Source organism: Gopherus flavomarginatus, chromosome 24, assembly GCF_025201925.1.
Source record: "Gopherus flavomarginatus isolate rGopFla2 chromosome 24, rGopFla2.mat.asm, whole genome shotgun sequence".
NCBI classification, from domain to species: Eukaryota; Metazoa; Chordata; order Testudines; family Testudinidae; genus Gopherus; species Gopherus flavomarginatus.
In genome coordinates, this window is record NC_066640.1 from 5,627,076 (window position 1) to 5,634,584 (window position 7,509).

A 7,509-nucleotide genomic window follows, 5' to 3' on the forward strand; every position below is an offset into this window, starting at 1 on the left:
AGGCAAACCTCCCTGTGAAGTCTATGGGAACTCTGCCTAAGAACTTGGGACTTTCATTTTCCCTTAAAGCCACCATACACAAAATAAAGCTGGACATCATTTCTCATTTGTTCAGCACTGTTAGATGGCTGTAGTGGGGAATATCAGAATTCTCCACCTCCGTTTATTAACATGGCGTTTTTCTCCACTGATTGTATGTTCCCAAATTCACTCATCTTTCAGAAGAAGGCTGCTGGCTTTCCCAGTAGCCCGTTGCAGTATCTAGTGCCATGTATTGTTCTCCAGGGCAGTGTTAGCAGGGGTGGGGACGGAATATTGCTTTCTGTGATACACCCTCTGATCCCGGAACTTTGTGGACTTGAAACGTCAGTATTGCCTTTTTCATACACGGGGTTGTGCCTTTTTTTAAATCATTTCCAACCGCACTGATTGCTTATTGGCTATCTTCCTCGATGGAAGGCAGCCCTTAGGGGGCTAGCACAGCGAGGCAGGAATGTGCTTTGTTAAAGAGGCTTTTGTCAGTTTCTGCGAGAGGACAGAAATCCTGTTCTTAAAGGCAGTAGCCACAGGTGTTCTGAAATGTTTGAAAAAAAAAAAAAAAAGGCACAACTCCCCGTCCCCTTTTGTGTCTTTGATGTTCTCCAAACAATGTGCACAAGGTTAAAAGTCGCCATTTTCATTTCATCAGCGAAGAGACCAAGAGAGCACCTTAAATCTGGAAAGACTGAGCCCTCACCACTGAAATTGCAATTTCCCTGCTTGCGACACAGCGTATGTCAAATGGGAGAAATTTTGGATTCTGAGCAATAAAAGCCCACAAAGAAATTTAAGGAAGATACTGGAAACATAAGACATTGTAACCCAACCTGCCAAACTGCAGGAAGCAACACTTCTTTCTTTTTCTTTTTAAAGGCACCGAATTGTTGGTGAAATTAATTAATTTTTTTTTTAATAAATCAGTTTGTCAAAACTCATGGAGTTTTGGCCCTTTTCACAAGTAACATTAACCTCCAGCTGCTGAATGAAAGTCGGACATGCGTGATTATTTAAAACAACCTGTGATGGTGGAGATCTTCAAAGCCATCTAGGGAATTTAGGCATGTTGAAATTAATGGGAGTTGGGCATCTAACTCCTCTAGGCACTGTTGCAAATCTCCACCTACATGTGTACCATATATACTTGCATATACAATAACCCTTTGTATAAATCACTCCCCTAACTTAGCACTGCAAAGCTCAGTGTCCCACGTAGGCCAGTTTCCATATATTCTCGTTCTGGCTGCACTGTCCAGCTCTGGGCTTGGGACCTGCCCTCCAGCCCCCCACCAGGCTTTCCAAACCTTGTACACCTTTCCCTCTGCTTCTCCTCTCACCTTTGCCCCTTCTGTTCAATGTTATTCCCAGTGTAGTCAAAGGTAGCTTTGCCAGTGGGGCCTGATATGCCGAGCTGCTGAGCACCCTCATCTCCCACTGACTTGTATGCCATGTGAGGGTACTCTGCACCTTGTGGGATCAGGCCCTAGGTTCAGTCACTGGGTTATCATACTCACCGTAGGCATAGGAGTGTGTCACCCACCTGCCTCACAAATTAATATCTTGGCATTCTAACAGATGTAATGAATGCTCCCCTTCCCCAATATGGGAATGAAACTAGGACTTGCAGGGCTGAAAGTAGGGACCTCTATTGCTTCAGCTGAAGGAGTAACTCCACGGGCTAGTAGCAATTACCCACTTATGTAGGTAAGAGATTAGAGACAAGGCCTGTAACATATGCTGCATCTTTGGGGTATACACACATTTCTCAGTTTATATGCCAGTATACGTGGTGGGTCTTAGTGTAAATAAGATTAAGGCCTTTTTACACCACTCTGCCAATATGAAGCGGACTTAAAGTGCAATTACACACAGTTTAAGGCCCCTTTATGCAGCTAGAGTGGATTAAATGAGGCTTAGTGTAAGTGGGAATCTGACCTGGTGGATACACACACAAACACACACACCAAGCGATATAAAGATAAGATCACAGGTAAAATTTTCAAAAGTGCCTATGGGACTTAGGCACTTCAACACCTTTGAGACTCTTGGTCTGAATACTACAGATTTCGGTGAGAGTCAGACATCTACATCCCTTTGAGAATGGGGGGCCTAGGAACCTAAGTGTTGTTTTAAAAAGAAACTTGGGCACTTAAGAGCCTCTAACTTTCAATGAGACTTAGGCTCCTATGTCATTTTTGACAATGACTCTTAAGAGCCTAAGTCAGGTGCTTTTGAAAATTTCACACCATGTCTCTCTGACTCATAGCACCGTGCTGAGCAGGCTTTAGATAGTTGGATGGGTTTCATGTGTTTGCTTTCCCTTTTTATTAAAAAAAAAAAAGTTGAATTGCAGAACCAAACAAAAAGCGAGAACTCACTCTTTCCCAGATGAAGATCTAATATATATATTGTTTTATATGAACATTTAGCTGAGTGTGTTTTTCCACCTCTAGACCCCTCACACTGTGTATAAAAAGAAGAAATGGCTAATATATATTCTTGTGAATGTTGGTGCAAAAGAGAAAATATATAACATTGCAGTCAGTTTTATGTTATTTTTATCTATATGAATGAAATGAAGAAATGCTTTGCATTTTTCCATCTAACACAACACAACACACACACACACCCCACCACCACCACCTGTAGGTACAGACAGGTTTTATGGAAATATTTTACTTTTTAGACTTAGGAAAACACTTCTGTTCTCATTGAATGTCCAGTCTTGTAAGATTGTAATTTCTATTTTTGTAAAGAAAAAAAAAACCTAACAAAATAATGAAACTTCCTCTTATGAATCGGCCAGCTAGGAAGGGTGGGTGGGGGTAGGGGAGGGGAAATGTTAATTTAAGGGGTGGGGGGGGCTTTTGTTTGGATTTTTCATAAAAGTACTAGAATATATGGGGGTGACCTTTTAATGAAGTGGATTCTATAGAGAGATAGATGTATATTGCACAAGATTTATGGAAAGAAAATAAAGTCTGTTTTACAGGAGCAAAATGTGTTGGAAGTATTGAATTTGACTCCTGTTTCTTAGCAGAAAGCCCCAAGCCCACTTGAATCCAGGGAGAGTCTTTCCATGGATTTCAAGGGGCTTTCTGGGACAGGCTGTCACTGAAACCCCATTCACAAGGTACTCAATGCCTGACTTTTAGACCTATGGTACTATCAGGGGTGAAACTAACTTAAAGGCCTTACCGGTACTCTGGAGTCCTTAGGAGGGGCAGGGCCTCTACTGGAAGAGGTGGGGCCTTTAAATCCCCAGGCCCTTTAAATTGCCACCAGGGGAAGCCAATCTGCCCTGGTATGGCGCACCAGCTTACTTTCACCTCTGGGTACTATTCAGATGCTTACAGTTGGACATGTGCTTATGGGCCTGGTTGAATTGGCTAGTTGCCTGAGGGAAAGCGCTGAAGGGAAATTGTGAATGGTCATTCACGGTCCAGTTCTGGTACCCACAATTCAAGGATGTTGATAAATTGGAGAGGGTTCAGAGAAGAGCCATGAGAAAGATTAAGGGATTAGAAAACCTGCCTTAGAGTGACACACTCAAGGAGCTCAACGTATTTAGCTTAACAAAGAGAAGGCTAAGGAGTGACTTGATTACACTCCTAAGTACCTGCCTGAAGAATAAATACTTAATAACAGGCTCTTCAGTCTTCCAATACAATCCAAGGGCTGGAAGTTGAAAGCCAGACAAATTCAGACAGAAAATAAGTTGTACATCTTTAATTAGCAATTTACCAAGAGTCATGGCCTCCATCGCTGAAAATCAAGATTGGCTGTTTTTCTAACAGATCTGCTCTAGGACTGATTTGGGGGCAGTGCTCTGGCCTGTGCTATACAAGAAGTCAGACTTAGATGGTCACAACCATCCCTTCGAATCTACCAATCTAGGAAAAACTGTAAGCTGCTGCTGAGCTCTGAGTAAAACTGCTAGGAGGCCTGGGTAGAGCTGGGGAACCCTGCCAAATGGTAGGGAGTCTTGTGCAGCGCCCCTAGGAATGAGGGGAAGAATCGACATGGTCAGTGTAAGGCAGGCCCAGAAGCAAGGGATTGACTCCAGAGGGAGAGGCCCAGGAGTAGGGGGTAAGAGGATTCCCAGGTTTGGAGGTGTGGGGAGTATAAACACTGCAAGGAGCCCTCTGGCAGAAGACCTGAGTGGAGGGTTGTGGGAGGAGCCCAGGAACAAGGGGTTGCTCTGAAGGGAGATTCCCCTGAGCAGGGGGTAGGAATCACACAGGTGCGGAGCCTGGGGGAGTGAAATACTGCAGGGAGCCCTCTCATGGGAGACCTGATTCGGGACTACAGGAGAAGACTTGTGGGAGAGAAGCGAGTCTGGGAACTGTCAGATGGCTGCCCTGGAGAGTGGAGCCCTGGAACAGGGACTAAAGGAATGGGGACAGACTGATTACTGACTGTAAGGTGGGTGACCTGGGAAAAGTGACCTTTGAATGGGATTGAGGAGCTGCTGCCTTGTCACTTTGTTTGACTTTGAGGAGGAACTGTTTTCCTATGCGGGATCTGCAGTCTTGCACTTTACATGAATTAAAAGGGGCTGAATTTCCTACTGAGAGAGACAATATTCCTTAGAGAGGTGAAACAAAGGGGAGCTAACGCAGGCACGTCTGTCGTGGGGCTGGAGGGTGCTCAAGCAGGGGCCGCCCAGGGATAGGGTCTGAGCTGGGATTTGTCTATCCTGGGTCAGCACAAAATTCCTAGCACATCTTTTACCCCTACAACACAGCCTTAACTGGACCCTCTTTGAACAATACCTCACTCACTCCAGGCGATTTTGGTACATGTGATTTTTAGGGGGCTGTATCTCACAAACACCTGGCTCAAATAACCCCAAATTTGGACCTCTAGCTCTACCCCATGCCCATTTGAAGCCCCGCGAGTTTTGAGACACTGAGTTGGCACATAGATGTTAGAGCACTTAGACTAAGCCGTCTTCTAAACAGTAAGCAACTCTCATTCTTTTTTGTTTGTTTGGGGTTGGTTTGTTTGGGTTTTTTTTTTATAAAAAATGCTTTTGATAAAAAATGTTCAGTTTTACAAAACTGAAACTTTATATTGAAGATTCTCAGTTTCTGATTTTTCATGGACACTGTCAGGAAATTTCAATAAATTCAAAATCAGAAAATCTTCATTCCACTTGAAATAACCTTTTTCATCAAAAAGAAAGTGTTGAAAAAATTTCTTCCCAGCCAGCTCTACATATAACAAGCTGGAAATCCATTAAATGAATGTTTAATATCCACAGATGTCTGTAAACTGGATAAGAATTCAATTATATTGGAAGTGCTCCTCAATAAACAAGGACACATTTAAAAGGTGGCGATAGGTCTTGTGTAATGAAACTCCCCTTCTTCCCCCGCTGCAGCCCAGTCAAGCTTCCAGCCTTGCTGGGTTTTCAGATGCTTCACTAGAACAGCAGTCCCCAAACTTTTGAGGGTCGCACCCCCCGGGAGCCAGGGCAGGAGTAGGGCCACAGCTCAGTGGGAAGAGGGGGAATGCGGACAGAGTTAAGGGGGTCGAGGCTGGGGCCCTGGCCAGCGCAGGACCAGAAGTGGAACTACGCCGAAGCTGGGGACAGGGCCAGGCATGGGGTCAAGAGCCAGGGATGTGGCTGGAGGCAGGACTGGAGCAAAGCTGGGGGCAGGGAGGGGTTGGCTGGTGCTCCCTTCCTGCCCTCCATAGGGGCTGGATCAGGCCCTGTCATGCCCCCTAGATGTTCCTCCATGCCGCCCTAGGGGGGCACACTCCCATAGCTTGGGGACCTCTGCACTAGAGGCAGAATGATCTCTGCTGGTTTAGGGCTGAAATCCTGACTTTCTTTCAGTCATTCTCACAGAGGGACATGAGACACTGGACCTGATTCTCCTCTGCCTTGCATACTTGTTAACCCTGGAGTAGCTTCACTGGGTATTTCTACACTACAAAAAAAGGTGTGTTCTTAACTCAGGTTAGCAAACCTGTGTTAGTTAATTCAGATAAAATAGCAGTGAAGACGCTGCAATTTGGGTTGGCAGCATGAGCAGCTAACCCAAGTTAAAGGGCAAGTTGTAGTGTCTTCACTGCTATTTGACTGAGTTAGCTAACCTGAATTAAGAACAAGCCTAGGGCTGGCCCTAGGCAGGTGCCGCTGCTGGAGAAGAAAAGGGATCTTAAGTGGCCACTAATTGCCAAACCCTCCTTTCATGCTGCCAGAGGGGAGCTGGTGCATTAGCCAGGATGGGTAAGGAATGGTGTCCCTAGCCTCTGTTTGTCCGAGGGTGGAGCTGGATGGCAGGAGGAGATCACTTGATCATTACCTGTTAGGTTCTCTCCCTCTGGGGCACATGGCATTGTCCACTGTCAGCAGACAGGGTACTGGGCTGGATGGACCTTTGGTCTGACCCAGTATGGCCGTTCTTATGTTCTACTGCTGCTGAAGGGCAGTGAGATCAGGCCAGACCAAGCCTGTCAGTCTACCAAGGCCCAAATGTGAGACACAGCATGTGCCAGAGCCCCACAACCAACGGTACACTGGAAACCTGAAATACTGCAAAGTTATTTCCTTCAGTCTCAACAGCTCTTTCCATAAACTCGGTGTCAAACTTCTTTAATTCTGATGTAAATAAGTCTCAACAAGAAGGTCTTGTTTACACGTGAAAGTTAATTCGGATTAAGGTAGGGTATGAATTTACAGGACAATAGCTATTCTGGAATAACTCCATGTGTGGCCACTCTTATTCTGGAATAAGAACGCCTTGTTCCTGTTTGGTAATCTGCTTTCAAAAAGGGATTAAGATAAACTGCAACAAAGCAAATTTACTTGAGAATAAGAGTGCCCATGCATGCAGTTGTACTGGAATAACTCCAGATGAAGACAAACTCTGAGGGTATATGTACACTACAAATGCAACAGCAGCACAGCTAGCTACATTGTTGTAGCGTGGACACCTGCTACAGCCATGGAAGGGGTTTTTCCATCACGGTAGTAAAACCATCCCCTCAAGAGGTAGAAGAATTCTTCCATTGACCTAGCAGTGTCTATACCAGGCTTTATATTGGCTTAGCAACTTTTCTCAAGGATGATATAACTTTTCGGTGCAGGCCAGGCCTAGGGTTGCCAACTTGGTAATATTTAAAAACCAGATACTCCAGCAGGAGTGCCAGAACCTCCCCTGCCCTGCCTCTTGTCTTCCCCCCTGAACTCCCCCCCACCTCTTCCCTCACCCCTGCTCCACCTCTTCCCTCACCCTTGCCCCACCCCCAATCTATTCCTCCTCCCCCCCATCATTAGCTGCTTTTCCTCTCCTGCCTCCTGCCAAGGTTAGGAGGGATGCACCTACTTTGCCGTGGCTGGGAGGTGTAGCTGCCTGATGCAGGTAGGAGGCAGCCCTAGCTAGGTAGAGGCAGGAGTGGTTGATGACTCAGCCCCTCCCCATGGTACCCGGACTAGAGCTGACCGGACACTGTCAGGTC